This window comes from Atta colombica, unplaced genomic scaffold, assembly GCF_001594045.1.
Source record: "Atta colombica isolate Treedump-2 unplaced genomic scaffold, Acol1.0 scaffold162, whole genome shotgun sequence".
NCBI lineage: Eukaryota > Metazoa > Arthropoda > Insecta > Hymenoptera > Formicidae > Atta > Atta colombica.
In genome coordinates, this window is record NW_017259253.1 from 193924 (window position 1) to 208667 (window position 14744).

The 14744-nt window shown below is 38.3% G+C and overlaps 1 protein-coding gene across 2 annotated transcripts in view; it reads left to right on the forward strand.

Moving 5' to 3' along the window:
* Window positions 1-5857: 5857 nt before the first annotated feature.
* LOC108685934 (zeta-sarcoglycan) overlaps window positions 5858-14744 on the forward strand; it is a 79534-nt gene continuing 70647 nt past the window's right edge. The window contains exons 1-2 of one of the 2 annotated variants that reach the window (XM_018190949.1): window positions 5858-6248; window positions 8841-8899. The gene's annotated coding sequence lies outside the window, so the exon portion shown is untranslated. The remainder of the gene's footprint in view (window positions 6249-8840; window positions 8900-14744) is intronic. The other variant, XM_018190948.1, reaches the window with a different exon arrangement.

The window sequence follows — 14744 nt, forward strand, 5'->3', positions numbered from 1 at the left end:
TATTTTTGAAAAGAAACGTATACAAAATCTAATGAAATACTACAGCATATGTTATCTGTCTTTCTTATATGTTTCTTTTCAAGAATAAGGACTCTGGTCATCTTAAAATTGTGTAAGGCCTAAACACAAAAATTGCCGTAACTGAGTCGTGAAACATAAGTTGTAGTTGTAAATTGACCATTGTGCGTTGATCTATGACTACGACTCACATTTCATGACTCAGTTACAATCATCTTCGTGCTGAGACCTTTATTGAGTACATTTTCGTATTTGTCTAATAATAAAAAGGGCGAGATCCATTCATAGCATCTTTAAATCCCCGTAACTTTGTTGTTATCGAAAATAATCTGAGCTGTTCCTCTTACCTTTCTCCAGGAGAGATAGCGAGTCGAAAAGGAGAGAAAGCAACCGCGGCGGCAAGTCGGTAAAGACGATCTTGTGGAGATTGAGAGGAGATCGCAGCTATGAGATAACGGCAGCCACGGAGCAAACGAGCTTCACCGAGTTTGGACAAGACTTTAACCGTTTAGGTGCGACGTACGGGTCGCATCGGCGCCAGCTGAAAGTGACTGCTGTGGCTGTGTCGTTGCTCGCGAAACGTTATCTGATGGTGGCGGGCTTAGTCGGATGTAAAAGTGTTGACTCATTCCGTTGACCAGCCCTAGCGGACGAGAGAGGCTAAATACGTGAATCGTTAGGAGTCGCTGGTTGCGCGGCACGTTTTGCATTATCACAATTTATTTCTGTGAGCGTGCAAGATCCTGTGATCTCGTTTCCGTGCAAAGAATCTAGAAAGAATAAACGCGAACGGTCCATTGCAATCAATAACGAGCTTCATAAATTGTCTGTCGAAATTTGTCACACGATTCTCCACCTTCAAAGTCATTGATGGGTTTGATACTTCGCATACGCGATTCACATGAAGGAGGAATCGGAACAGTCAGATTTCGAGATACTCGGTCTAAGAGTGCCATGAAAATACACTTTTCGACACGCGTACGTTTTGGGAAATCTCCCCGACTGCCGAAATCGATATTCCGATTGCAGGAACACTCGGAAAACGATTTTTCCAACGCGCATAAAAATTCATGCCGTCATCGGGAACGGTACGAGCGGCACGTAACGGCGATCGACGGATTCCGATCAGCGTCGAGTCCTCGTACTCTTCATGGCGCACGTACGCGCCGTTCGATCGTTTATTTCCGTTTCGCGCGACCAGCGGATTCGACGGCGGAACGAGACTCGAGATAATCTTGCTTCGAAACTCCCGCACAATTCCGTCAGCTAAACTCATTTTTCAACAGCGCTGCCGCTCGTCCGGGTCTTCCGACGGAAGTCACCGTTCATATCCAGCCGGCTTAGCGCTTCCTAGCTAGACTTTCCCAAGCAACAGCCGACAGATAGCGGGAAGAAGATGAAGGGTAGAAGAGAAAGAGAGAGAGAGAGAGAGAGAGAGAGAGAGAGGGAGAGGAGAGAATGAGGCGCAGTGAGGAGTTGCACGAAAACACGGCGGAGGACCGGCGTGTTGTTGGCGAAGAGGAAGAGGAGTCACGACGCGGCTATAAATACACGCGCCACCTGCAGCTAACGTTCACCGGCTAACGTACAGACCGGAGACCAAGAGAGAGAAAGAGTGAGATAGAGACAGACAGACAGAGAGAGAGAGAGAGAGAGAGAGAGAGAGAGAGAGAGAGAGAAGCGCGTTTCGTTGCCAGACTGTAACGCGAAAGCGTGTACGGAAGTGGCTGTCGCGCGCGTATCTCAACGCTGCGACAACTAAAAGAGTTGGGTCCGCATTCGACACATGATTCACTCTAATTTCGCTTTTTCGGATATCTCCCCGAACTACGATACTAGTCATAAGCTGCAGAAAAATTCTGCCATTAGTGATCAAAATCTCGGAAATGGAAAAATGAAAAATGTGTGTTAATTAACGCATTTAAGTATGTTTTTTCAAAAACGTAGTAAAATCCAATTTTTTATTGCTCTAATACTTCATTAAATACTTAATTCTAACGAAACTACCAAGAATTATCATAGCAAACTGTCACTATGAGGATGAAGTAGAAGCTAGAATATGAAATATCTATTATGTTTTAGTCATAATATTATTCTTTCATCCTCTGGCGAGGTTTGCACTTTCAACGTAGACTTATTTTTACGCGAAGAGAAAAAAAGAGAAAGAAAAAAAGAGAAAGAGACAGACACGTCTTGATGTAATCTGGTTGTAAGATAATAGAGTCGTTCAAGTGTAATAAAATGGAAATAAAGAATCGACTTTGCCCTTTATTCTAATCAAATAAACGGCGATGTCTAAGAGGTTCGCAAAGATGGAGCAATCAATCAGTGACGGGCGCAGTGCCAATAAGCTCCGGAGTTTTCTATTAACAAGATTACTTCTCTCAGAATTCGGGAGTTTAAATGGCCGTGCGATTTGAATTCCGTTTTCCTGGACAGCTCAGAATAACAGAGATTAAAATGTCATGATTTGGCGATAATATTCGAAATATGCGTGCACAAGAGCTCACCGGTTGTCAAAATACGATACTGGAAGCCTGGTGTTTCTATTCGGTCGGCAGCGAAAAAAGAAATGAAAAAAGATGTGATGCGCAACGAGAGATAAAGAATCGTTCGTGTCGATGAGACACACCTATCCTGCGCATCCCAGACACATCGTCTCTTTTAAATCTGATACCCTTGAGCGTGTTTTAAGTAAACTAATACCTATCGGTTTTATCATGAGCGAAAGGAGGATGACCAACCCTGAGAATGGGTCGGGAAAAAAAATGGGATGTAAAGCACCGTGTCGGATAAAACGGGCGGCCTTGCACGTAACGTAGGGGGTAGTTTACTACGAGCGTGTTAATTAAACAAAAAGCTACCCTGTATACCAAGCTAATTAGAGAGTGGCTCTCTTGCCCGCTCGCGCATTCTTCCCTTCAAAAATATTTTCCGGCATGTTTGTTCGTGCTTTCGAGCCTTTTCTTCCGTCTCCACTTTCTCTTCATCCTTCTTCTGTCGCTTTTGCATATAGACCTCGCTGTTACTGCCATTTTTTCTGCTCTTTTCATCTAGCATTCTTTATCCTTTTCCTTCGCGAGACTTTATGGGCGCCAGTCTCAGTTTTCGTGTATGTCAGCGCCAGTACGATAAATGCGTGGTAAACAAATCTATAGATTGAAAACGGAGTAAAACGCGGAGAAATAGAGAGAGAGAGAGAGAGAGAGAGAGAGAGAGAGAGAGAGAGAGAGAGAGAGAGAGTAAAAAAGTAAAAAAAGAGAGTGATGTAAAGAGAGTGATGTAAAGATAGAATTAAAAAAGAAAAAATACTGATCAACAGTTTCCAATTATGATATAAAAATACATTACAAATAGAATGAAAAAAAAAATAGTTGACGGTATTGCAAGTAAACATAATAAAATTGCGTGTTACAAAGAGAAGTATAAAAAAGTGTTAAAAAATATATTTTGAACTCTTATAAAAGACGCAAAATATATTTTTCAATTGCAATCTGCGTTTACAGCTTGGCAAACTTTAACGTAAGAGTCATTCTTCATGGATTTATTATCGATGGCCCAAACGAGGCCTAAAAATGCGAAAGTATTAATCAAGTGATTAATATTACATTTGTCCAAATTCCCCCCGAGATCTCCGTTTTATTAAAATGCACCGTTTAAGAGATGACAAGATAAATCGCAAAAAGTCGCCTATGCTATTAATCAACGAGAGATTTCCGTTTACCGTGCCAGTTTCACGACTCGGAACCGTCGAAGCGGGCGAGATATATCGGCCTAAGCGGCCCGGGGCGCCTAATTGAAAATAGGTGCTTTAACCTAAATGCGCTGTACAACGGGTGCGTTTCACTCGATTTAAGTACTCGGTTTGGCGGCGGTCGCAGATTTAGGCATGGTGTGAACGGAGTAACCATGATTAGAATCCGCTAACGCGGCCGCAAACAAACACACGAAGCAGCCGTTCGTCGAGCCTGCGCCTGTCGAGATGCGAGGAGGAACAGAGGAACAGAGAGAGAAATGGCCGGTGAGAGAATCAGTTGGAGTGAAACAACTGCGATCGGATTAGTGGCGGACATTGGCAACACTTTCGGGTGATTAGGCTGATACCACCATTGATCCTAAGTCTGCATTTACAACCAAATATCAGCTCTATATAAAGTACGCAATCCGCCCGCGCCGCTGACAATTCGCGGCTATGTGAACGGTGGGAATCACACCGTTCAGTCCTTCACCTCCGAAAATGTTCTCCTAGCACGTACAACATTGTACAAATATTTATTCACTATGGTCACCCATCTTGTTCTCCTAAGAGAATTTCTTCTTAGACATGCGTTAAAGGCGATGAAATTACATGCTGTTGATTCTCTGCTATGGAATTTTCTTTTCTTTCTGTATGTTGTGTTTATACTGTTGATAATAAGTCTACATACATATATGCATATACAATACTTTGTGAATACTTGGAAATACTATAATAATATACTATATAATGAGAATAAAAATGTTAATACTATCTATATGTAGATTTTTTTCTTTTTGACTATTATAAAAGAACTTTTTCTGATATTATTATGTAATGAAAATATCTTGAAATATATGGACGAAACTTCTCTGAAAATTTTCTTGATATTTTTGTTTAAATTTTCAAGCAAAATTAGGATATTAGATTAAAATTTTGAATTTGAATATATAAAATTTTAAGTTTCTTTTTCTTCTAAAATTTCTTTTATCTTTTTATGTTTGTCAAATCAAGAAAAGAAAATTAAGAGTTACTCATTTTAAATATCAGATTTGAAAAGGTACTTGAGAATTTTCATAAAATAATTATTTTAATAAATGTCATACTAAAACATTGAAAAGAATTTCTTTAAAACAAAATTAAATTTATCTAGAAAATTGAACAAATTTCATTTAACAATTTCAAAATTTATGTAATATTTTAATATTTGTAAAAAATATTTTTTAAGAAATTATTTCGACAAAAAGAGAGAATTCTCTAGTTTTTATAGATAGAAAAATATATCCTTGGTTTTGTGGAATTCCGAGTTTTTTCAAATGATAGATTTTTACTAAATTTGGTTTTTTTTTTACAAATTATAAATTATAATATAAATAATAATATATAAATTATAGTAAATAATAAACAGGCACATGGTATACTTATGTGTACAGCATAATAGAAAAGCTTCTCTTGAGCGTTAAAGCGAAAATAAGAAGTGATTCGATGCTCTTTGACGCTTGATATACTATATAATCGCAAATGAATCCATGGCATTCAGAGACAAAAGAGATGGGCTGTGAGAGAGCAGGAGTGCGTAATCCCTCGGAGCTCGGAAGAAAAATAGCGACGCGACTGCGGGACGGGTAGGTGAGAAAGAACGAAGCGGAAGGATGGTACGGCACGGAGCGGAACGCTCTGTCCGCTCTGTCGCAGTGCCGTATATTCCGCCGCCGCGCCGGTGCGGTTGTACACGCGACGCCACTTTAACCCAGAGTCGTTCCAACACCCTTTGTCCCGCACCAACCCCCCGCGTCCCACTCTGTCGCTCTTTGTCGTCCGAGTAAACTATATAGACATGGACCTACGAACCAGTGTATTTCGGTACAGAGATACTAGACCTCGGTAGATGGTGTTTTCCTCTTCATATTCTCGTCCTCCTTTCGCCTTCCTAGTCCCCAATAGAGATCGGTAAGAGGGAGAAGAAATGGACAGATGGCGAGACAGAGGAAAAGAAAGAGAGAAAGAGAGAAATAAGAAGGAGAGACTGTCTCGTCTTCTTTTTGTTCTTCATTCTCATTTGAGACTTCTCTCTCGGAGGGGGGAACGAATGATAGTGATTCCTGTGCCAAGAGCTACTCGTTCGGGCCAAGCACAACTTGGCTGAGGCACAATCGAGTGAAAGTCGCGTCGCGTCTTTCGCCAAGGGGTGGCTTCCGGAGCGCACGTGAGGTCTACCTTCTCTAGAAGGGAGAGAAAAAGAAAGAGAAAAAAAAAACACTTAACTCGAACGGAGTGAAAGTCGGAGGAACAGTAGAAAATAAGGACAAATTGACTGTCTCGAGATGGATGGAACGAAGAATTCACTTCGGTGCGGATTGCGTGGCACGGAGAATAGTGGTGGTGAGAATACGGTGACTGAGTGCTGATCTTAGATTGTGGACGGGATGAGACTTACGAGGAACAGACGGTCGCTACTCAGAGCTGCATTACGAGATAAATGTTCGCGCGGTAGGTAAGTCGCGAACGAATGATAAGCCGATAAGCGACGCGATTAATCGCGGTGTGACGATTGCGATTGGAGAAACGATTGAATTGGCCATTTCGAAGAGAATGGTAATAACGTTGACGCTAATGATCGTAATTATTCGTAATTATAATAATTCATTTATCAAAAATGAACAACTTAAACTCCTCATTTAATTAAGAGATGCTATTAATAGTTTAATACTTTGATCGAAGAGGAGTAAATTAATATAATAAATGTACCGAAAGATTTAGGGCGTTAATCGAAGTATATATCTACATCTGATTATTGCGTTGATTAATATCTCGTAACGTCATGATACCGCAACAGATGTCAAAGCTCACGATAGCTAGCGATATAATCGGTGTGATGAAATCATCCACGAGATCGACCAACAGTCAAACGCGCTCGACAATCATTTACTTTAACTGATCGATCAAATCGATTTCCAACTTCGTTAACCCATCATAATGGATATATTGCGCATGCCGCAATATATGTGCATGTATAATTAGACGTAGTTTTAAATCGACATCGTTCATCGAGTGGCGGCGTAACGATCGGGCGGACGGGCCAGCCGCTATAGGGAGCATACTTTCGTTTTGGTTCCAGAACTGTTCAATTTCCGCGGGTTGATTGAAATGAAATAATCATTATTGTTCGTACCATGATCATCTACGATACGCGGTTCCATCGCGCGCCGCAACGGCCTGGTATTTATAATGACCATTGTTTCCGAATGTATACGAATGTATACGAATTTCCATAACTGGTAATTCGATTGTCGCGGTGTAACCACGTTTACAATTTGCGCGGGAATAACATTTCCCGGATATTCCAGCGTATTTCTGTGACTAACTGTTCGGCGAAAGAAAAAACGAGAGAAAAACGAAAAAGGGAAGAATCTCTATTGGCATGAGACGAGAGAGAAGCTTGCGATTTCCTCGAACGTGATTATATGGTAAAGGGACTTGCTTCGATCGCGCGTGTTTTCACCTTGATAATCGTATCGATAACGATCGGTGAACACGCCGCTCCATCTGAAACGTAATTGCATCACCGATAACGCACAGCCGCCCCCGCGCTTTAATATTTGCTTTCCGGCGAGCGGGACGATAACCCGAAGGGGTATCCGTGTATCTGCGCGTAATGAAGGAATTTATGACGCGAATTGCTCAATGAAAATATACTGCTATCGCCTCGCGGCGGTCAGATATGCCCTTTTGCTCTTCCTCTGTCTCTCGTGTATCGATATGGCCTTTTTTTCTTTCATTGCCGCGTTTTAATCGACATAAATTCTAATTACGTTGCCGCGCGATGCGTTTTCTCGAAATCCCTTGGATTCCATTTGTTGTCCGAGTTGTTACACGCTCTCGCAATATGTTGCTTGCGAATTAATTCGCCCTGCCTGACATTTTGGCATCGTTGCCGTCGTCATAACCGAACGTTGTTTCACATGACCGATTTATTAACGGTCGACGCATGTGTTCACGGGAAGGGAACTTTCGTTTCCAAGAATATTATTTTGCGAACGACGACTATGACGACGACGACTTGTTTGTCGACTTGGGTGTCATTCTGACAGAATTAAGCGCCGCGCATTTACGAATATGTGGCAAATACAATAAGATGGCACCCGGACACCCGAGAATCCAGAGATGTCGGCACGATGAACGACGATCCGTCCGGTTGATCGAGGTTAATCTCTCGAGTATCAACAGCTGTCTGACATAATATAAACTTGACTTGGGAGGCAGACAGCTTCAAAGGTTTCTTCTATTATTTTAACCTTTAAGTATGTAGGTAATTTAAGGGTATGCAAGTTGGGATGCTCAAAATAATTCCAAGAAATTTTAATTTTATAATTATAAGTGATTGATTGATAGCAAAGGGAACTTGTAAATTCGAAGACCATTTTTTCGCCGAGAAAGACTCTAAAGTGAGTTGAAACGTTCGAACATTATTATTAAGTGAAATTAGACTTATTATTGTAAATAATTTTACACTCTGTTTACTGCACCACATTTTCAATAATCTTATTCTATTATTTTTTCTCAATTTCGAGAGTGTCTAAGATTATTCTATCTTTTTACTTATAATCATATTTTTTACTAGTATAAGTTAAATTTTAGTTATAAGATACAACATTGTAAAAATAATAAACTTTAAGATTTATAAGCTTTTCATTTTTCTTATCCTGAAGATCGAAAAAAACTAAATATCTAATAAAGCTCTAGGTTACCTCATTTATCTATTTAAAGATTAATGACAATTTTTTTATTCTTAATTCAAAACGTCAAAAGACTATGAAAAAATGTGTATACTTTTAACCGTTTATAAGCTATTTTTTTCATCCTATCTTTATGATTGCATAATATATTTTACGTAGAATCTCCTTTTGGTTCGTTTAAATGAATCTTTCTTTTTACGTCGCCACAATTCTGCATTTCCAGTCCGCAGTTATTGTTGTGTAGGAGAATACGCGGATAAAATTTACAAGATTCTTTTGCTCCCTTTTCCTTGCTAGTTATGGACCGCGAGAATCGGGGTCTTCATTACGCGTCTCATTCTTTGTTGCAGACCGGAAACAGTTACAAATCGCCAGAGGAATCGCCGCACACGGAGCACGGCAGACTGAGGTGAGTGAAAACAAACCGCGCGCCGTCGGGCCATTGCAACCGCGCAACAAAGCCGAAGAAATAACAAATGCAACTCCAGCGAGGTTATTACCGAGGGAAACAGGCACTTGGATAAAAATGCGAATTGGTCTCGGCGACGCGGACGGTAGATTTTACTATCACGATAATCAAAATGCCTTTAGAAAGAGTGATTCGTGCTTTTCAAATTACTAATTCCGTAATTTTCCCGGACACATATTTACAAAACGCCAGATGCATAGAAATTGATGATTAATCCGTAATTATCTCGAATCATAAATAGAAAGAGGGCAAGAATTAATGTATCGGATATAACAAATTTTCCGCATCGTTTCTCTAAGTTCAGTAATTAACCGCGAAATATATGGCAAGTATAGGACATTGCTAAGACTGTTTGACGTAATTCCGAATGCAAGTGAATCGCGCCAAGAGTCCGACAGCGAAAGATAAATTTCAGAGTCCTCTTTCCTCGACCGTCCAATATACGATTTGTGACGCGTATCGTTCGTAAGTTGCGCACGAAGTCAACACTAAAACTGCTGGGCGAATTCTTGCGATACTTGAGACATTGCCAGGTCGACGTCGTGCAAAATATGCTTTGCAAAAACGAAAACTAAGACATATGACGCGAGATGAGATGGTGGCCTGACGTGGCACAGATCGACTTCTAATGCGGGCCCCAGTCGCTATCGTTAATCCTGACGGTGATTACAGGATGCGATCATTCTTCCAAACGACGTTATTAAATATCAGAACGATCGCGAAACTTACGTGATTAAACGATCCATCATTTATTTAACAACGTTTAAATGGCAACCGATCGCTGGAACAGTCTGCTCTCGACGATAGTAAAATTTAATACGGAATATAAATCAGGCGACGATTTTTAAAAATCTTTTTTAAATACAATTATTAAATAACTCAAGAATAATCACATAATATTAATATTACAAACATGAAAATATTAAATAATATGAAAATATTCAATCCCCGAAATCGAAATTTAAAATGGTGTTCCATAAAAACGGTGGATAGAAACAGTAACACCGCTTTCGCGCACGTTTTGTTAGTGTAGGTAGGAAGGATTTTACCGGACTAAGGAAATCTCATCCGCTATATCGATACCTTGTGATGGCCGGTATATTCACGTCTCGTAACTGTGATACCCATTCCTTCGGCTGTTCTAAAAATGCGGTATCCTAGTATCGTTTTGCACCACCATCCGCTGCGCCGGCTCGACATGCACGCTCTACATTCGAGTCGAAATTCATTAAATTCATCAAATTCCGAAAAGTATTCTATCACGTTAAAAATGTCCTCGTACGAATTTAATGCGTTTATATCCTCCGATTTTTTCTTGATTCTAAAAAAGCGGTGTATTTTAATTTAAATCAATTTTGTCTATATTTATATGTATATACGAAGATTTTATTCTATTAATGATAAAATAGTTTTTAAAGCAATAAAATATTTGAAAGTGTTAAGGATATTACATATTAAGAATATATTATATATATTGTATCGAGAAATTTGTCAAATGATATATAAGATATACAAATTTTTAAAGAACTGTCCACTATAAAATTTACCGCGGCCGAATTCGATTTATTTCGTACGAAGAGGAGAAGCATGGCAATTGCCGAATATTCATGCGTCTGGCATGCAATTTTTCCTTTTTTTTTATTATGTACCGGTCGAAAAAGTTAGCCAGCCGAATGAACAATCAGTCGGCAAGATCTAAAATCAATTGACAGCCTGTCGCACGTGCGACGCGCTTTTTTCCATCGCCATATTATGTGATGCTAGAATTGATCCAATTCGAAATCGAGCTAACACATTAAATCTGCCTCGTTCGACTGAAATGCGCATCCATCTTGCGTTACGAGCGACGGCGCTATTTCCCCGCTCGATTGCGATACTTTTAATGGAGAATCGGAGCGTTTCGTGTCGGCGGTAATGTAACTTCGACGGAAGCCGGAGCAAACGGGAACGATTATCTTTCATTACACCTGCGATTCCCAGGTACAATGTGTTCCAATTAATTGGCTTGAATGAGGGACGCGGAGATAACGGATAACGTGCATATCAATGATGGATATATCGCACTTTTTTATGGTTACAGGTTTCCGCCAATTGATATTAGCGTCAATTTTTTGATTAATAAAAGTATGGCATGATACTGAAAAAGAAACTAAAAAAAGCAATGTTCATCGAATGGCAATAAAAAGATAAACATATCGTTATAATTTACTTTTTGTTCTCAGATTCTATAAAATTTAAGTGATAGCGAATAAGAGAGGAAAAGAGAGATAATCGTATCTATTAATTCACTGGGAAGTAAATTATGCGGGGCATATTGATAGAATTCCGTATGACGAGTGTCTCTCCATATAGGTTCAAGATAATGTCTTTCAGAATATGTGATTTATAATTTTGAATTGGATTGACATTTGACGGAGTGGCTTTTATAGATCATAGACGACGTCGTTAATGGCGCTTGTGGCCGTAAGAGCTGAAGAATCAATATTGTTCAAGTTCGTCGTATTGAGGAGGATAGTAAAACTTTTACGTTCAAATTTAAGGAGAAAGAAACCACTGTTATCAGGTATGCGATAAAATACCACAGCGGTAGTTCGCAATCGTCTATTACGTCGTCGACCAGGTGATAAATGAATGAATAGAAGAACCTTACAAGACTCTGCAATTCTTGTCTCTACCAGCTTTTTCGCACGAAAACCTCTCGTTCGTTTCTTCGTTTTTATACATAAATTCGATGCGATGGAGTTAATTGATCGATCGCTAACGTATTCTCTCTCAATATAGGGCGAGCTTTAAAATCTCCGATATTTGCGCAAGAATATTTCTCATGGAAACGAGCAACGGAATAAACGAGAAAAAATGTTTAATAACACTGTTCAATAACTAAATTTTGTCCAAAGTGCGATAGTATATTTCTGTAAGATTTTTTTCGTGTTAAACGTGTTGTTGGTAAAATTAATGTAGCAAGATTTTGAATACATTAAAGTGATTAAAATGAAATGGATAAAAAGTGGCGCTTTTGACCATTTTCAACATTTTTTTACGATGAAACAAAATATTATTTCTAAATAAAGTCTAGGATGTCTAAAAATACAATTATAAAAATACAAAAGAACTTTTAAATAAATTTTAGTTTATGATTGTATGATTTATTTTCAAGTTATGACTGGTCGAATTTTAAACTTTCTGTATATATAATTAATATATATAATTAAACAAAGTTCTCAACAAAAATTATTTTTCTTTTTCTTTATATTGTACTATAAAGTGCCACAGTACAATATACACACCGAATATTTTTTCGCGCTGAACACAATTCCATCGTTAGAATTTGCATATCAGGATTTTTAGTAAATTGGGAAAGTAACGAAGTAAACAAAAAACATCTAATTTACTAAAATCCTTATGTGTTACACAAATTCTGAGGACGGCGTTCAATGCGAATAAATCTTTGGAATATATACCTACTATAACATTTCGAAGTTTATTAAACAATAATTATATAGAAATTTTAAGATTCAAACAGCCAATTTGATAAAAATAAATTATATGATCATGAAATAAAATTCATTTAAAAGTTCTTGAGTTTTATGAGCGGTAGACTTTAATTTAAACTTTCTAAATAAAACTTTATTTAGAAACAAAGTTTTATTTTATCATAAAAAAATGTTAAAAATGGTCAAAAATGCTATTTTATTTCAATTAATTCGAAAAATCTTAGGAAAATGTACTATTGTACTTCAGAGAGAATAAAAAATGTTTCTTTGTCGAATAGTGAAATTATTTGTCGTGGAAAGATTTTTGAATCTTCATAATATCTTTATAATATAGACAATTAAAGGCAGAAATATTTGGTTTGCGAGGATATTTGGTTATTTCTCTCTGATTTTTGATTGCAAGTTATTATAATTTAACAATCGTGGTGTTGCTCGGTCGGGGCTGTTTAGGCATATCTACTTACCTACCCGCCGCGTTATCAAACCTCCACATTCGCGGGGGCGTGTGAATCGTCCGTAACTTTGCATCAACCGCGTTCATATCTACGCGCTTATACCTACATTCTGACGAGAGAGAGGGGAAAGGGGGGAAGCTTGAAATGTGCGAGGCGTGAAATGCCAACTAGTGCAACAACCATCCGCGAGTCACAAGGTGCGAGCGTGTCAAATTCGCGGGCCATATTGCGGTATTGCGGCCAAAGGCGTCGCACGCCGTCAGCGCTTATGTCTGTTCGTTATATATAAATCTCTCGTTTGTATTCAATCCGCTGACGCTTATTTTATGACAGCGCACACGATGCGATTTCCCGATAATCCCAGTCACTCGTACCCTCGCACGCGGCTGACGGATAATCCCTTAAGTGCTGCACAATTTTCTCACACCTTGTAAACCCTGTGTATCACGAGATTTTTATCTGTCGTATAGATATGAGAGTACAAATATGATGTGAATATCATATCACTTTCGAACGATTTGAATTGAATTCGAATATTGAATCTCTCAGAACACGCGATTGAATATGATTGCGTGTCATCTATATTATAATTTCATAAAAGAAGATAAAAGTTATTTAAAAATTAAAAAATTGTTTTTATCTTTTATGAAATAGTAAAAATAAAATATTTTATCAGTTTTTTCTTTTTAAAACCGGTTTTATATATATATATGAAAACGGCCAAATGTTGCTCAAATTTAGCGATGCCAAAGTTAACACATCGCGAGAGAATTTGCAGATGAGAAAATACGCCTAGCGACCACTCTTTCAAAGTTATAGTCGCTCCACGCCAATGTACGTAATTGGCTGCCGACGCCACGAACTTTTAATTGGTTCGAGCCGTACGTCCGTTTTGGTATCGGTCCGATGATTTTTCATCCTCATTCGGTTGGAAATCGGCGTCAAAAATAAGTGATGTGCCGCAGTGGGTCGATCCTTGCAATGAGATCAAGTTAATCAGATTTTCGCAAGAAATACGCACAGGGATGTTAGCGGGTTAATTAATGCCGCAGTGCCAATTATACGCGCGCGCACGTAATTAATAACGAAATATTAATGACAATGGGCCGCGTAATAATAACTAGAAAATTTACAAATGCCACTCGTCGAGCATTAACGGATCATCGTTGATACGACGGCCGACGGACGAGACGATAATCATTACCAGGCTTTTGTTGTAATAACGGGATTATCATCTCGTTATCAAGTGGTGTTTTTCAATTCGCGATCGATGGATGGACGGACGGAAATTAATGAGTTTGCACGCGCGCGCGCGCTCTTATCTGTGCTACTCGTTGGTTCAGGTAACCAAGGATCGGTCCTTGAATCCCTCTCCAAAGCCGAGTATCTATCTGTAGATACCTTAAATCGGTCGATCAGATTGAAAGAAAATACCATGATATTATTTTAAGCATCATTTCGCACCTTCGAGAGCTACTTTATCCTTCCTTTGAATTATCTTTTCCTCTTTTAGTATATATAAAAATATTTCCAAGAAATAACTATATTTAATAATAACTACACTAAAGCGTAGAGTCCGTTTTATTGAAATAAAGAGATTTTACATTTTGTATTTGTTATAAATAAAAAAATCATAAATAAAAAATACGAGACGTATTCTATTTATATAACTTCAAATACCTAGTCTATTCATAAATATTTAATACAGAATATAAAATATTGAAATCATATAAATAGAATATGTGAAAAACATCTAGAATATCTTTTTAAATTTACATTTAATTTATTAAATATTTGTAATAAAAACTTTTTGGGTTATTTGATATATTATATATA